The sequence below is a fragment of the Mastigoproctus giganteus genome, chromosome 13 (assembly GCF_048544385.1).
Source record: "Mastigoproctus giganteus isolate SK-2022 chromosome 13, ASM4854438v1, whole genome shotgun sequence".
Taxonomy (NCBI): Eukaryota; Metazoa; Arthropoda; class Arachnida; order Uropygi; family Thelyphonidae; genus Mastigoproctus; species Mastigoproctus giganteus.
In genome coordinates this window covers 101,493,381-101,510,087 of record NC_143587.1, presented here as the reverse complement: position 1 = coordinate 101,510,087, position 16,707 = coordinate 101,493,381, and the positions used below count along the sequence as shown (strand labels likewise).

Here is a 16,707-nt window from a genome sequence, read left to right as displayed (position 1 = left end):
AGACATCTGAGGGTGCGGTAGAGAGTGCGATACTCGTTTTTGGATGCCGCCACTTCAAGATCGTCTGCCACTTGGTTCCAGTATGCTTCTCTTTCTGCTGTCATTCTTTGTCGGACTTCTCGGTTTAGCTGCCGGTACCGTTCAAAGTCGACCAACTTTGCCTGTTTCCGTTTGTCCACGAGGTCGAGGCACTCGTCTGATATCCATGGTTGCGTTCGACGTCGGGCAGGTGGACATAGGGGCTTGGCACATTCCAGGATGGCATCAGAGATCTGCTTTTCTTCTTCATTTATATCCTCGGGCACGGCCAGCATCTCGAAGCGGTTGGATAGGGCGATCTGATATGCCTGTTTGTTGGCAGCATTCATTAGCTGCCTCCAGTCCAGCTTGGCTGACCGAGATGATCTTTTTGCATGCCGTAATTTGAGCTGCACCTTAGCCCGGATGAGGTAGTGATCAGATCCGCAATCAGGTCCCCTCATGGCACGAACGTCCATGAGTGATGAGCGAAATCTGGCATTGATCAAAATGTAGTCCAGGATTGCTGAGTCCTTGCCAGATGGATTTCGCCATGTAAGTTGATGTTTTTGAGGGTGCTGGAAATGGCTGTTTCCAATGATCAGGTTGTTAGATGCGGCAAAGGACAACAAACGTAAGCCGTTGTCATTGATCTTCCCATGGCCGAACTTGCCCATTGTTGTTTCCCAACCAGATCTGTCCACGCCAATATGGGCATTAAAGTCCCCTGCGAGGATGATCACTTCTGTCTGCGGAATTGAATCCAGCGTATGTTGGAGCTGGTTGTAGAAGTCATTCTTGGTCGGGTACAGGCTAGTCTCAGTTGGCGCATAGGCGGAGATAATATGGGTCTTGATGGTGCCCTTGACAGTAAGGACTGCCAGGCGGTCCGATATTGGTTGGAAAGCGATCACACTACTGGTGGCCTGAGCATCGACCATAAAGCCCACTCCTGCTTCTCGTTTCTCACCACCAGAGTAGAATAGCATAACCGCTTCATTAGGTGCTGGTGGTTGGATGATCATCGTTCCAGACCCGGTGAGCCTTAATTCGGATAATGCCGCGATTGATATCTTGCACCTAAGTAGTTCTTGGGCAAAGAACAAGCATTAGAGTCCAAGGCAACCACCACATTACAAGAGCCAACTAATTCATATAATTTATCTAAATACTTTATATGTTGTTCCATTCCCTCTGATGGCTGACAATATATTGTAACAACATACAACTTCCACATTTCCCTATAATTTCACAACAAACATGTTTTTCATCACACAAGGATAACACTTGTGTTACAACCACTTCAGGATCTCTAATTATTAGCTGTCTTTGGATTATCACCTTTAGAAACAACTCTATATCTAATAGGATAACCTGCTACTTTACCTTTAATTACATATGGCTCCTGCAAGAGGGCTACCGAGAAATCTTCACATTCCATTATATGATTTATTTGCAATGCAACTGCCTTAGCCCTTTGTGCATTTAATTGCAAAATTTTAATATATTTATCCATAATTAATTTTTCTTTTATGAATATCTAAGGCCCTTTGATACTCAATACACTTTTTATCCACGGCAGCATGAGCAGTATCTTCATTCTTCCCTTTACAAATACAACACTCTGGCTGTTTCCCTCTATTTGGACAATCTTTAAACAAATGTTCTTTAGAACAGTGACCACACCGCATCTCTCTCCGACAATACTTTGCAACATGGCCAAAAGCAAGACATTTATAACATTGAGTAATTGAGTATATCTCCTTAAATTTGTAAGCCATCCAGTGTAGGGTGTACAGTGTGTTTAGTGTCAAACGGCACCAGGGGTTTCCCCCATCTCCGCGTGCTATACATTGTGGGTGTGAAACAGAACACTGTCAATGCCAGAGGTTTAAAAGTATATGGATTTTGTATTTGTGTAGTGTCGTGTACCGTTGTTCAGACCAGGTACACTACTTAGTTATTTACTCTGGCAGGTCCTGCCACCTAATTTCCTGAGATTTCAGTGGCAAGGACCTAAAAAAAAAAAAAAAAACCTCTATAGATAAGGGTCAGCCAAAAACAAAGGGCGTACTAGTTGGGCGATTTGATGTTGTTAAGTTTTTGGATGTAGGGCTCAAACAATTTGGAGTTGATTCAGACACTAGTTGTAAGTTAGAGAAGGGGAGGGAGACTGAAGACTGGGGGGAAAAGACAGAGATACGGGGTCCATAGGGAAGATGACCCCAAGTCAGTGGAGCAGGCCCATGCCCCACCAGAATGAAAAAGAGGGGTGGCGAGGGGGGGGGACACCAGGGACGAACTCCCCCCCTCCCGCCAGGGAGTGGAGGCAAAGGACCACGCAAGGGAGCGTGGCTAGGGAGGCCTAAAGGCAGCAGCTGAGCTGTGCTGGTGTAGGTTCTGTCACTCCTGGGACGAAGGAAGGAAGAAGTGTTTTTTTTTTTTTTTTTTTTTCCTTCTCCTGAGAGGACTGTCATATCCAGGAAGCTTCTTACTTTGATCTTCAATGGGTGGTGTTTGGGTGCCTAACCCGTCTAGCAGTGAAGACAGACTGCGCAAACTCTGTAAAGGCGTTATAGCGCTGCTCGTCCATTATAATCAGGTGCTCACAATTCCGGGGATTTTCTTGCATTTTAGTGGCAAACCTTAGCCGGAACTCGTCACATTCATGGCAATCATACATCACGTGATCCCACGTTTCTTCAGCCCCGCAGTGACACAGCGGATCTTCTATGTCTAGGGATGTTAGCTTCGTTTTAAAGGGTCCGTGGCCTGTAAATAGAAATGTAGTATGGAGGCCTGGTGAGTACCAGGGAGGAGGCTTTTGACTGATGAGGTTCACAGAGGAAATTAACTTTTTGGTTATCAATCCTTTGTTGTTGGTGTCCCATGTCTCTTGCCAGGTCCTGTACATAATTTCAGAGATTCTCTTCCTTTCCTGTTTGGGGTTGTTATCAAGGTTAAGAGTGGTGCCTGCTGTTTCGGTGGGAATACTCTTCTTCAATCGTTGATATAATCCTCTTCTTATTACCTCTAGGTGTATGGGTGTACATCCAGCTAGCACCTGCAGAGCTGGGGTGCTTACTGTACGGCACGCCCTTGTTACGGCAAGGAGCATAGAACGCTGTATGGAGTCTAGTTTACGGCGATTTCGGTCGAGGGAGGCCCTAGTACACCATACTGAGGCTCCATAGCAAGCTATTGGCACAAATGATCAATTTTAACTGCTCCCAGAGCAGTCATCACATACAGCTTCACTACCTTTGGTAGGCGCAATATGGCCAAAGTAGCCCTTGCGCCAGAAACTCCCACAACAACAACAACAACAACAACATTATATTACAAGGCTGACAACATCTTTCTTATGTCACTCTTTTTATACATTACTTAGCAAAACATTCTCTGAGTAAATCTTTTTTTTCCTAATAGATCAGGCTTGTCTCTCACATTGCAATCTTTCTTTTTTTTTACAATAAGATTTCTCTGTTAACAACATTAAGGGTAATCTCTTTCTAATTAGATTATTTATCTTTTCTAATACATTAGCATTCATCTTTTAAATCAATATTTATCTCAATCTCTAAATTATGCTAACAACCTTACTTCTGACTTGTCAGCTTATGACAGTTCAGTGTATCACATATATATATAAACAGTGGTGAGCTGTGAATATTTTAACAATGGGCTCGCAGTTTTGCCTACTTTTTGATGTGACACATCCTTTTGAAGGGGGGGGGGGGTTACCTACCGAGTAAATCTGATCGGTCACAGAAGTGACGTAACTTCCGTGACCGATCAGATTTACTCGGTTGGTATCCCTCGCCCTCTCCAAAAGGATGTTTCACATAAAACCATGTACCGCTCGTGCTCGGAAGACGCGCGACTTTTTTATTCTTTTTTTTACAACTAGTTAGTTAGTTATTTGGTTTTTAGGAGCATTAGCAACTAAGGCCATATTGCTCGGGGATATGCGGTGATCATTCCCTGACCTTTCCACATCCTCCGTATTTGGTGGTGACGGGCTCGAACCCCGGTCTAACCAAGAAGCGTGTGCTACACACTGTTGCTCCTTCCCACCTGGCTACGGATAAAATTTTAATATTGCGAATAAAAAATAACAAAAATATTTCCCATATTACAAATAACGAATTATCACAAAACATTTTCGAATATAAAAACAAATATTACATAAAAAACAAACTGTTCTAGAAAAGGTACACAAAAATCACAGATTATATGAAAAAAAATTGCACAAATATTCAAGAAAATTGTCTCTTAAAAATTGCCATATAAAATTTACTTCTTTATTAATATTGACATAACGATCCGGATCAAATTGAAGTAATGGTTTTCCATTTAGATGTATGGTCATCATAATCTGCAACGTGTTTAATTTTCAACATTATTCATTCATTCATTCACCCGATATTATTCGTTACGCTGAAAGAAAATTTTATCCGTAACCAGGTGGGAAGGAGCACACGCTTCTTGATTAGACCGGGATTCGAGCCAGTCACCACCAAATACGGAGGATGTGGAAAGGTGAGATAATGACCACCGCATATCCCGGAGCAATATGGCCTTAGTTGCTAATGCTCCTAAAAACCAAATAACTATTTTTTTTTTTTTTTTTTACGCTGAAAGCTCGCTCAGTTTAAGCACTGCTAATCGCAGTGATTTCAAAGATATTTCTGGCTTTGTTAATTGTAAAGGGAATCTCACTCGATTTTATAGATAAACTGTCTTCGACAAACTCTCTAAAATCATTAATTTTTATTTCATATTTTATCAGAAAACAAATTTCTTATTCGGTTTTCACAGTCTTGCCACCGAGACGAAAGTTCTTCCACGATTTCCTGTAGAATATGTTTAAAATTTCGTTCAATGGTGTGATTATTTTCTTTATTTAATTTAAAATCACCCTGTTGCATTAATAACGTTTCCTGGATAAAACAATGCATTTAATAACTTGTCACGAGGTAATTTTACTGTTCTTACTTTCGATTTTGTTTCCTTCAAATTCTTTCCACTTCAACATGCTCTCAATTTTAGCTTCATATTTTCCTGCAGAATTTTTCAAATTGGCAATAGCATTGATAGTTCGAATAATTAATTTATCTGCTTTTGCCATAATGAATCTGTAAAGCTTCTGAAATGTAGGAGAGCTCCTGCAGGATGTCGATCATTAGTGCTAAATGGTTAAGAAATTCCAGATTTAAAAGTCGTTTTAACAATCCCAAATAAAAATAAATTTTCTGTTTATACATCAGGCCGACCACACGGTCAGAGGAGTTCACAAGAAACAGCACCGTATTCAGCAGTCACGGTGCTTGAATCCGGGTCATTCAAGGCACGTATATTTATGCACTCTCGCGCCTGACCACTGGGCTACGACGGCCTCTGATTCAAAATGTTTCCACAATGCAGGATAATTCCCTTAACTCGCAATTGACGGCCTCCGTAGCCGAGTGGTCAGGAGCGGGAGTGCAGAAGAGCACACGCTCTTTGAGTAGACCGGGGTTCAAGGCCCTGACTGCTGAATACGGTCGATCTGCCAACCCGCACTGGACCAGCGTGGCAGATTATGGTCCATTTCCCTCAGCATGAATTGTTGAGGAGGCTTCCATCCTGCAGTGGGTTGATAATGGCTGCACTTTACCTTTTTTTACCATTCGCAAGCTACAAGCTGCTCTTCGTAGCCCGAATACACGACCGATCTTTGTAGTTTCTACATCAAGTTCTTTAGCAATTATCCTTAATTCGCGCTAGTTTTTTGGAGATTGGTAATAGTTTTTTTTTTAAATTATTGCCTGTATGCCATTATATTTTAGAACATTTTCTACGCAGTGAAAGGCTCGACAAAGTTTCAAAATCTGTCAACATTTCATCTTCGTAAAGTTTATATATCTTAGTTTCCTCAACCCCCCCCCCCTCCCCATACGTTGGTACTGTCACTAGTTCTTTGAATACTGCAAAATATCGGAATCACTCAGATATTCAGCTACTGTGACCATGTAAACATAGACAGGAGAAATTTACTGGAAGGCATGGATCACTCACTTCTCCGAAAAACATACGCCCGTTTGTCCGAGTAAAGGGGAACCACAACACAGGTTGGCCAGAGGCTATTATCCATGTCGGGAATCTTCTTAATTCTCTGACTGGCTATGGAAAGCATATTGACTAGCGCGACTTCTCGGAATGTGGCTGCATAAGTTTTACGGACACCACTAACGTTGTGGAACGGTAATCCCTTTCACCCTTAATTCGCTCTTTCTAATTACCTAAAGGCCAGAGGTGAGAACAATGCATACAAAGTTCTCTCCTAATCTGTTCGTGTTCGTTACATGGAAATAAATTTTCGTTCTACGGAAACTACTGTATTTTAAATGTAATTACTAAGAGTAATTTAAAAAAAATTCGGTATAAAGAAGTTGGTTAAACAGAGGTCCGACAGTAATTAAAAAAAAAAAGGAAGCAATTTTAAAGTGCATAACCGATCGATTGCGCCATTAAAATGCTGGGAATGGGGCCCCGTTCGCCCCACCGTAATTTCGGCTCTGGATACTCAATAATTGCCCATTTAGGATTTCATTTGTAAAATAAATGATCGTCTCAACAATGGGCTCGCAAATTTTCAAAAAAAAAATAAATAAATAACAATGGGCTCTCGCGAGCCCACTATAGCTCACCACTGTATATAGCACTCTTTTTATAATCCCTCTGAATTATCCCACTTCCAAAACTGTCACCTTACTTTAGTTACTCAAGAAACTTTTCTACATCTACGAATATCCCTCTCTCTTTACCTTTATCTAGGGAACCTTATCTTAATTACACATTTTTAAAATTACATATCTCTTATTATATATGTTATAATGTCCCTCTTATAATTCCTAACCCTTCTTTAGAGTCCTATAATTTACAAGAGCATACACATGTTAATTAGACACTTACTTCTGATACTGAACAGGATCTTTTGGTAGGGCGTTTCGTTTCTCAATGGGCTATAGTCTACGTCTGGATAGGGCATCACTGAGTCTCAGGAATTTATGGGCTGGTCTTCGATACTGCTACTTAGCCTTCGGTTCAGCTATTCTGGCGGGCTTGGGACTACAACTTTACCTTCTCAGATCACTTAACTGCGCATTGGCCTTTATCACTACCTTCAGATGACGGACTAGGGTTATTTCTCTCCTTACACAACACTTATTTTCACGCTGGCCGCTTTCACCACCTTCCGATTACGGACTAGGCTTATTTCTCCTTACACTTCACTTGTTTATATACGGGCCACTTTCATGGCTTCCGATGACGGACTAGGCTTCACAAGGCTGCTCTTTCGGTCTACCAAGGTTCCTCCTTTCACTTATTTTCACGGTGGCCACTTTCACACCCTTCCGATGACGGACTAGGCTTATTTCTCCTTACACTTCCCTCATTTGCATGCAGGCCACTTTCACTACCTTCCGATGATGGGTTAAGCTTATTTTCTCCTTACCAAGGCTCCTACTTTCAGCTTCACAAGGCTGCTTCTTTTGGTTTACCAAGATTCCTCCTTTCAGTTATTTGCAAACTGGCACTTTCACTTCCTTCCGATAACGGACTAGGCTTATTTCTCTCTACTATATTTCTTCCATCACCAACCATATGATTAACCACTCGACTGTTCTCTTCTATCATGAAACTTATCTAACCTTTCTTAACTTTCTTTCTTTATTGTTGGGATATCAGAGACGTGGTGTCACACAGATATAAGGAATGCAGAACTGGAATTTGGGGAGTACAATGTGTATAGAAAGGATAGACAGGACAGGAGGGGAGGAGGGGTTATGCTATTAGTTAAAAAACACATAAAATCCAAGAAAGTGAAGCCAGTCGACATTGATGGACAGGGCAGTGTCGAGTCAGTTTGGTGTGACATAAGCATAGGTAAATCAAAATTGAGAGTAGGAGTGTGCTATAGGCCTAATGACTCTGATGAGTATAATAAGATACTGTACAGGGAAATAGAATGGGCCAGTAAATCAGAGAGTCTTATAATGGGGGATTTTAATTTCCCAGATATTGACTGGAATTTGTGGGTTGGTCACTCACACACTAGCAAGGCTTTTGGGGATTTATTGGATGATTGTTTTCTACACCAGCATGTTCGGGAGGCAACTAGAGGGAGTAATACTCTTGATCTGATTATCAGTAGTGATTCTTCATGCATTAGGAATCTGCAGATAAAGGAACCACTGGGTGGCAGTGATCACAGTGTGCTGAAGTGGGATTTACTCAAGGAGGTAACTACCATCAGAGATAAAGGGAAGGGTTTTTGCTTGCGTAAAGGCGACTATGATGGTCTGAGGCAGTATTTAAATTCTATACAGTGGGACCAACTGATGATGTTACCAACAGCAAATTCAAAATGGGAAGCATTCAAGGAACTAATCTTGGAAGCTACCAGGCTTTACATACCAACCAAGAAATATTGTTCAAGGTTCAGGCCTAAATGGTTGTCAGATGAACTAATGAGACATATGGCAGAGAAGAAAAATGCATGGGATACATACAAATTAATGGGTGACATGGAAGCCTATGATAGATATAAGTTGGTCTGTAACCAAGTCACAAAGGAGGTTAGGCAGGCAAAGGCAGATTATGAGAAATCCTTGGCAAAGGATGCAAAGAAAAACAGAAAAGAGTTCTTTACCTATTTAAACTCAAGAAGGAAAGGGATGAATCAGATTGGTCCACTGGATGTTGATGGTTCAACAGTAGAGGATCCAGCTCAGGTGGCTAACAATCTAAACGAGTATTTTGCATCTACATTCACACATGAGGAGTTATTCAGGAAGGGAAATGTCGTAGGTGAAGTAAACATTGGCAGTGAGCTAGATGATTTTCTAATAACTGAGAGGAAAGCGGAGGAGAAATTGTTGAGGATAAACATAAAAAAGGCAACCGGGGTGGATGGCATCTATCCAGTTATATTAAAGGAGGCAGCAAAGGAAGTAAGCAAACCCCTAGCCATAATTATGAGAGCTTCTTTGGACTCAGGGGAGGTACCCATGGACTGGAGATGTGCAAATGTAACCCCAATTCACAAAGGAGGATCAAAGGCTGACACAAGTAATTGTAGACCTGTTAGTTTAACTTCGGTTCCAGGAAAATTAATGGAGACACTGGTTAAAGAAGCACTGCAGGATCATCTGGACAAGAATTCAGTTATAGCTCAGACACAGCATGGTTTTGTTAAGGGCAGGTAGTGTTTAGTATCCAATCAGATTGGTCTTGTCTGACCAATTTGATTGGATACTATGATGTAGTCACAAAAGAACTGGATGCAGGGAATAACTTTGATATTATATATTTGGATCTTAGAAAGGCTTTTGATACTGTTGCGCATGTAAGACTGCTGCACAAATTGGAGAAGTGTGGCATTGGAGGCAAATTGCTGCTATGGATAAAGGGATGGTTGAGTGGCAGAAGACAGAAAGTGGTAATCAATGGACACTGCTCAACGTGGACTAATGTTATTAGTGGAGTTCCTCAGGGTTCAGTGTTGGGTCCATTGTTGTTTTCTGTATTTATAAATGATATTGATGATGGTGTATCAGGCTTTATGTCCAAGTTTGCAGACGATACCAAGGTTGGCAGGGTTGTTAAGGACACTACTGATACTATGCTGCTGCAACAGGATCTGGAAAGGTTGAGCAGATGGGCTGAGAGGTGGCAAATGAAGTTTAACATTGACAAATGTAAAGTACTACATATGGGAAACAGTAACCCCAGATCACCGTATCAACTCTGTGGTACTACGCTGACAGTGGTAGAGAATGAAAAGGACCTGGGGGTAATTGTGCAGGCAGATATGAAGTTCTCTGAGCAGTGCAGACGAGCTGCAAGAGTAGCTCATGGTGTCTTGTCAATGATATACAGGAATTTTTATAGCAGGGACAGGGATGTGATTATTCCCTTGTATAAGGCATTGGTCAGGCCACACCTTGAGTACTGTATACAGGTCTGGAGTCCTCATTTCAAGAAGGATGTAGAGCTGCTGGAACGAGTACAGAGAAGGGCAACAAGATTAGTGAACGGAACAAAGGGTTGCTCTTACGAAGAAAGGCTTAAGTTTTGCAAATTACAGAGCCTGGAGACTAGGCATCGGCGAGGTGATCTGATAGAGGTGTATAAGGCTTTGAATGGCTTGAGCATGCTCAGTGCCGATGGGATTCTTCCTCTTGCTCAGAATAATCACCTGAGAGGGCATAAATTCAAATTGAGGAAGGACGGATGTCGGATAGATGTGCGGAAATTTGCCTTTAGCCAGCGGGCAGTTGGTTTGTGGAATAGACTCCCATCGCTTGTTGTTGAAGTTGATAACCTAAACAAATTTAAGGCTCAGCTGGACAGGTATTTCGAACGAACGGAGGGGTGAAATGGGAGTATTGGTTGGGTTTTTTTTTTTTTTTTTGGCTGATGCTGAATAAGCTTGCTTTCTTGCATCATATGCCTCTACTAATGCTAATGCTAACTTACTGACTGCACCTAAACTTATCTAACCCTACACAACTTACTACTCCATCTTAACTTTGTCAGAACTTTCTCAACTGGCCAACCACGCACATTCTTTTTGTTCTCCGAATTTGTACTGCCCTTTTTTTGTTAGCCCACCTTCGCTCAGAAATTTAACCACTTGTACTTCAATATTTAAATTTACATCCCGACTATTCGCTAGTGTGGGTTTCCCATGCTATCTCCATCCCAGCTAGATTCAACCTCCCATTTTAATATCAGTATTCCTTTTCCAGGCCGTCTGTTCATTTTGAAGTCGCAGATCTACAGACACCTGTTACTACTACCGCACCTACCCTAAATTTCTGCGGAACAAGCTATTGCAGACAACCCGACGCTAGCCCTATTGTTTTGGACACGGTATTAAAATCAATAAATAAATTTTCTGTTTATACTCTGGGATGACCACACAGTCAGAGGAGTTCACAAGATAGACAGAATACAAGAAACAGCACGGTATTCAACAGTCACAGGCTTGAACCCCGGTCACTCAAGGCACATGTACTTATGCACCCATGCGCCTGACCACTAGGCTACGGCGGCCTCGTGTACTTACTTCCTGTTTGTGTGTACTTACTTCCTGTTTGTCTCCTGGAGTCTCTGATCAAAGGTCTGTGCGACTAATCTGGCTCACCTTTCTATTGTTCTTGAGCGACCCTTTTTCTCACTTATTTACTGACTGCTCTGCTACCCGTTTTATACCTTCAGATTTGTTTACTGTACTTGTAGCTGAGGGTTTAACCATCTGCTGGTAGAACTTTTCGCACAGTAATTCCCACGACTCTCCCTTCCCTTCGATTAGCCCTCTCCTTAATTTAATCTTCCCCATATTTTTAACGATCCACTTTGTTCAATTTATTTGATTTGTTATATTTTATTTTACAATATAACTATTCCTGACGTATCGTTTCTTATTAAATTTCTCAGTTTGGGAACGATGATCTGTTATCTTTATATACAATTTCCTTGTAAGATTTTATATCTTACAACTGCATTCGGTCAGAGAAAAGAAAATACTATAGTTCTCAACTTACAGGTATCATAACAAGCAAGAAAAAATGGACAGTTTTGAACAAGCTATTATTGGGAAGGAAACTGAAATCACAGAGCTACGTTGGAGATGTAGTTCAAAACTAGATACTCATTTCAGATGACGAGCTAAAAGCTACTGCCTTCTGTAACCACTTTATATCAAGTGTGAATAACCTCTTTCAAGACGAACTTCACTTCGGAGACAATGAAATGGGAGAATCTGCCAAGCAATCAGAAACTCTTTTTTTTCTCGCTACCCTCTCGGATCAAGAAATTTTAGAAGCAGGGCATCAATTGAAAGAAAAGGGAGCCCTTGGCTTTGCTGAAATGTCTCCTTCTTTGCCTGAAAAAGGTCCTAAGTTCAATTATTACGCCACTGAAGTATATATTCAATCTCTCCTTTCAATCTGGTAAATTCCCTTCTCAATTCAAAAAGAAAGCAATAATTGTCCCTCTTCCAAAGGGAAACCGTTGTAACTCCATCAGCAACTTTCGCCCAATAGCTCTACTCTCAGTTTTTGCAAAATTATTCGAAAAAATTCTTCATAGCAGACTCATGGGTTTCCTTGAAGTAAATCAGCTCATCCATCAGCAACAGTATGCTTATTGTTCTAAAAGATCCACTGATCTTGCAATTGTTGACTTCTGCTCGAGGAGCAGTGATAGTCTTGAAAAGGGTCACTATGCTACAGCGCTGTTTCTCGACTTATCTAAAGCTTTTGATTGCATAAACCATAATGTTCTATTTAACAAACTCAATAATCTTGGCTTGAGAGGGAAAATTTAAAACTACCTTACTGATCGGCCGTTTGTCGTAAGAACAAATCAGTCATACTTCGACATCTGTTATTTCTCCAGGGGAGCACCTCAAGGCTCACTTCTCGGACCTATCCTATTTTTTCTTTACATCGATGAATTTGTCTCTCTTCTTCCATCTTCTCACCTAGTAGCGTATGCCGATGATATTTCCATCCTGATCACAGATAAAGACCCTAATCAGCTTTAACTCAAAATCTCTGCCTTGCTCTCTGTGATGCATAATTGGCTTCAAAAGAATCAGCTTATACTGAATGAAAAATCAAAATACATGGTGTTTAGAACGAAAAAGAAACTACCAAATATTGATTTAGATGTAACATGCAAAGAAAAACAACTTGAAAGGGTGAATGAAACCAAGTTTCTCAGAATCTGGCTAGATGATATGCTAAGTTGGGTAAAACAAATAATAACCCTACGAAAGAAAACTTCGTCACTAGCGGGAACACTCGCCAGGGCCTGTGCCTGGGTGTCTCCATCCCTTCTCAGACTAATATATCTTTCTTTAATTCAGCCGCACCTCACCTATGGAATTATAGCATGGGGTGCCACCAGCCAAGAAAACCTTGGGAGAATCAACTCCATTCTCAATCGATGCGGTCATTCCATTTTGGGCCTTCCCTGGAACGCATCGGTTAGTTCAAGATACAAGGAAGTGAAATTCTTCAGCATCTATGAACTGCTACAGAAAGCCGAGGCAGTCTTTGTTTACAATGCTTTGAAGACACTAGAGTTTCCCCCTCTCTTCAGATCCTTTTTCATAACCGTAGAAGAAGAAGAAGAAGAAATATTGTTCAATTTAAGAAATGAAGCCGACCTGAAAGTCCTCTTTTCAGAAAAGCCATAGGTCAGAAAAATATAAAATACAGAGGCGCTAAAACCTGGAACAACTTTCTGCAAAAATCAAAAATGTCACTTCACTGAACCGATTCAAGAAACTACTAATTGAACACATCACCAGGGATGTGTGATTCAAATTGCCTTCCACTCAACTCCTGGATTTTAAAACCACAGTGGAAATCATTATCAATATGGAAATAATGTACAAATATTAAAGGAAGCAGTTGGCAAATAATTTGGAAATTTCTGTGCATGTATCTCATCATTTTTCTTTTCTCTCATCATTTAATTGTAAAAATGTTCACAATGATATTATAATTAGTGATGGTTTACGAAGGTTTCTGTAAAGAAATGTACAAAAAACTCCAATTTATTTATGTCTTTTCTGTTCAACATTACCTGTACAGTTTCAGAACTGTATATTTTTCAATTGTATTTTTGTATATTCATCACTTTTTAAGGGAACACCCCTAAAAAGCCATTGGCTTATGTGTTCTCCCTGCCTTTTTGCTGTTATCTCCCAAAAAAGTGTAACATAAAATAGGGATAAATAAATTATTATTGTTTATTATTATTATTATTTATTAAGGGGCCATGAATTCAAATTGAGGAAAGACAGTTGTAGAATAAATGTGCGGAAATTTGCCTTTAGCCAGCGGGTGATAAATTCAAGGAGGAACTGGACAAACATTTGGAGGGAATGATTGTGTGAATAATTTTTTTGGCTCATGCTACATAAACTTGCTTTCTTGCTTCGCATGCCTATATTACTATTGCTATTACTATTACTAGACGAACAAGTTAGTGCAAGGCATTATTTTAGTTTGTAGTAAATCACCTTCGGTGATTTTACTACGAACTAAAATAATGTATGTAGTAAAACTAAAATTTACTGGAAACTAAAATAATGCTTTGCACTAACTAAAATTAGTTAGTTAATTAATAATTAATAAGTTAGTTAATAAACTAAAATTAACTAAAAACTAACTAAAATGATTTACTACAAACCAAAATAATGAAATGATGAAGGTGAAAACGCATCGTTTTTGTTATATCTCATATTGTGAATGGCTTCACAACGAGTTGCCTGTTATGGCACTCCGTCGAATACGTAACGCTTCGCTAGTAGACTAATGTTACTTATTCTCTGCGGATACCACCACCCAGACGGTATCGTTTGTAAATGTGTATGGGATAATAAACACTCTTATCCACATCTCTGTCCCTATTACATATAGAAAAGCAAAAAGGTGGAGGAAAGTTATAGTAGGAGAGGAAGAAGAAGAAATGCCGTCGAAAAATGAAAGGGGGAAAGTTACTCCTCAAACTCACACTCATTCAAGTAGTTCACAAAGTAAATAAGTTCACAAAGTTTGTAAATGTGTATGGGATAATAAACACTCTTATCCACATCTCTGTCCCTATTACATATAGAAAAGCAAAAAGGTGGAGGAAAGTTATAGTAGGAGAGGAAGAAGAAGAAATGCCGTCGAAAAATGAAAGGGGGAAAGTTACTCCTCAAACTCACACTCATTCAAGTAGTTCACACATGAATCCCTCGAATAAGCAGCCCCTTCCCAGTAGGAGGACTGTTGTTACCTATTCTTGGTACCATCAGGCTATCCACCAGACGATACTGTTTGGCCTGTCATCGGTGGACGAGTAGGTTCCCTGGTGATACAATGAGTGAAAATCCAATTATGCAGTTTAATTCCACAATATGAGAGATGCCAGACGATGTACAATAGTAAAATACTAAATTGGGTTTAGGGTTGAAAGCCTCTGACTATGGGAAGTTTACTACACGAACAAGTTAGTGCAAAGCATCACTTTAGTTCAGCATGAATTGTTGAGGAGGCTTCCATTCTGCAGTGGATTGATAATGGCTGCAATTTACTTTTTTTTTTACTTTTATCATTTTAGTAGAAAATCACTGAAGTAGACGAAATGGCATCGTTTTTTACATCTCGTATTGCGAATGTCTTCACAACGTGTTGCTTGTTATTGCAGTACTTCGAATAAGCAATGCTTCACCAGTAGAGAAGACTAAATGTTACTTATTCTCGGCGGATGCCACCACTCAGACAGCATCGTTTCGAAGCTTGTTGGCCTCTCATAGGTGGATTTATTTCGAACTGAAATGCTGCCGTGCACTAACTTGTTCGTTTAGTGAATTTCTCGTAGCCTGAGGCATTCATCTCTAAACCCTGTTTAGTATAGTACTGTAATATTGCACACTGTCTAGCATATCTCATATTGTTCAGTTAACTCATAACTCGGTTGTCACTCATTGCATCAAAGGGGAAGCTACCCGTCCACCAATGAGAGGCCAACATGCTTCAAAAGAGGCCAACATGCCGTCTGGGTGGTGGTATCCGCCGAGAATAAGTAAAACATTAGGCTTCTCTACTGGCGAAGCGTTGCTCATTCGAGGTAGTGCAATAACAAGCAACACGTTTCACCTACTTCGGTGATTTACTACCAACTAAAATGATACTTTGCACCAACTTGTTCCTCAACTAAATTTCCCGTAGTCTGAGGCTTTCATTATATTTTCTGAATAGTGTAAACAGGTGGCCAGGAAAGCCCGTGGTGTGCTATCTATGATTTATCGAACAGTAGCCTATAGAGATAGGGAGATCACAATCCCACTATTTGAAGCAATTGTATGACCACATTGGACGTTGAGCTTCTTGAAAGGATCCAGAGACGGGCATCTCGCATCTTGAGATTTGCAAAAGGGTGATCATAGAAGTAAAGACTGTTGGTTGTTTTTTTTTTGAGCATTAGCAACTAAGGCCATATTGCCTCATTCCTTGACCTTTCCGCATGTCCCGTATTTGGTGGTCACGGGCTCGAATCCCAGTCTAATCAAGAAGCGTGTGCTACGCACTGCTGCTCCTGCCCACCTGGCTACGGAATCGCCGTAAAGACTTTGATTATGGGGGCTACAGAGATTGGAAACCAGGTACCTTAAGCGGGGGAAGGGACTTAACATGTTTATAAGGCTCTGAGAGGGGTTAGTAAAATGAATGAAGGCGGAATTTTCACTGTCATAAAAAAATCCACAACTAGGGAACCATAAATTCAAATAACAGGGGAAGGGATTTACTCTAGATTGCAGGAAGTCTTCTTTTAGCCAGCGAATCGTTGATTCGCTGGCTAAAAGAAGACTTCCTGCACAGAAATGCCAGAAATGTGTGTGGCACGTTGTATATGTATAGTATTGTGTTGGGTTCTGTTGTTTCTGTGGCTTCTTGGCCTCAGAGCCTCTAATGGAACCCTACGTTGTCCGCCGCCACTATTGGGAGGTGAGCCGGGCTGCCCATCACTTTGGCTGGCGTCTGACAGGGTCGCCTGAGCTTCCTGGGAGAGGCCACAATTAAAAAAAAAAAAAAAAAACCTTTATTATTATTATTATTATTATTATTATTATTA

General features: G+C 40.6%; 1 protein-coding gene across 1 annotated transcript in view; it reads left to right on the top strand.

The window, feature by feature from the left end:
- LOC150076309 (uncharacterized) overlaps positions 1-16,707 on the top strand; it is a 253,715-nt gene that overhangs the window by 155,758 nt on the left and 81,250 nt on the right. The window lies entirely within an intron of this gene.